The 1,522-nt window shown below is 42.1% G+C and overlaps 1 non-coding gene across 1 annotated transcript; it reads left to right on the top strand.

Moving 5' to 3' along the window:
* The first annotated feature begins 759 nt into the window (after positions 1-759).
* LOC127109992 (small nucleolar RNA R71) lies at positions 760-866 on the top strand. Its single transcript, XR_007797232.1, has one exon. It is a non-coding gene; the product is annotated as a small nucleolar RNA R71 (small nucleolar RNA).
* Positions 867-1,522: the final 656 nt, after the last annotated feature.

Here is a 1,522-nt window from a genome sequence, read left to right as displayed (position 1 = left end):
TGTCCTCCAGGTGTAGTCTGGGAGGCTTGGTTTAAGGCTACCTGAGAGATCTGGGTTTCAAGCCTCTTATTGTGAGTAATTATTTGGTCAACCTTGGTTCCTAACTGGGTAATCAGTTCGTTAACGTGAATGTTCTGGTTCATGAACTCTTTGTTTTGTTGGGTTTGAGCAGTGATGAAATTTTCCACAATTTTCTCAAGGCTCGACTTTGGTGGCACAGGTTGCATAGGTTGATTTGGTCTTGTGGCTTGATAACCTGGTTGACTCGGAGGTGCAGTATTTTGGATAGGGTTATTGTTCTTATAGGAGAAGTTCTGGTGATTCCTCCATCCAAGGTTCTAGGTATTCGAATATGGGTTCCCTTGGGCGTAGTTCACTTGCTCAGAGTTGGTTTCGTTGAAGAGACTGCATTCTGCAGATTGGTGTCCTTTGGTTCCATATATCTCACAATCCGACGAAACTGCAGCTGCAGTATTCGGGTTTATACACATATGCTCAACCTTGATGGCTAACGCGTCCATTTTAGCTTGCATCATGTCTATAGAGCTTAACTCATGTACCCCTCCTTGGGTTTCCTTCTTCTCAAATGTCACTTGTTCAACTCCCCATGATTGATGGTTTTGAGCCATATCTTCGATGAGGGCACTAGCTTCAGGATAAGGTTTGTTCATCAGTGCGCCACCTGCGGCAACGTCGATGGTCATCTTAGTGTTATAGTGAAGTCCATTATAAAAGGTCTGAATGATTAACCAATTTTCTAAACCATGATGTGGGCATGCTCTTAACAGCTCTTTATATCTCTCCCAAGCTTCGAATAACGATTCTCCTTGGTTCTGGGTAAATCTGGTTATTTGGTTTCGAATAATGGCGGTCTTACTTGGGGGAAAGTATCTAGCAAGGAATACTTTTCTAAGGTTTTCCCAAGTTGTTATGGAATTGGGTGGAAGGGAATCTAACCATGATAGGGCTTTATCTCTGAGGGAGAAAGGGAATAATCTTAAACGGATTGCCTCAGGAGAAGCTCCATTGGTTTTAAAAGTGTCTGCTAATTGGAGAAAGATTTTTAAATATTGGTTTGGGTTCTCAGTAGCAAGACCTGCAAATTGTCTCTATTGCACTAGTTGCAACAGGGAGGGTTTAAATTCAAAATTATTAGCTGGGATGGTTGGGTTTACTATACTAGAACTAGGTTCTTCGTTGGATGGTTGGGCGAAATCCTTAAGAGGTCTTTGATGTTGATCTTTGGCCATAGCTCTCCTAATTCTATGGAAAAATAAACATGCGCGAGCGTAACGTTCAGGTTCCGCCAGAGGATCTACTAAGCTTTCGGTGCTACGAATCCTTCACATTGACCGGTAGGTAACAACCTAAGTCTAAACGATATAACAACATGGTACAAAATTTGACGAAATTGGTCCCCGGCAACGGCGCCAAAAACTTGATGCGTGTTTTTTGCAAGTATACGAACGCGTCAGAGTAATATAAAAGATTGTCGAATCCACAGAGACCAAATGTTAATCTA

Source organism: Lathyrus oleraceus, chromosome 7 (assembly GCF_024323335.1).
Source record: "Lathyrus oleraceus cultivar Zhongwan6 chromosome 7, CAAS_Psat_ZW6_1.0, whole genome shotgun sequence".
Classification (NCBI taxonomy): domain Eukaryota; kingdom Viridiplantae; phylum Streptophyta; class Magnoliopsida; order Fabales; family Fabaceae; genus Lathyrus; species Lathyrus oleraceus.
This window is presented reverse-complemented; position numbering and strand designations above follow the sequence as displayed.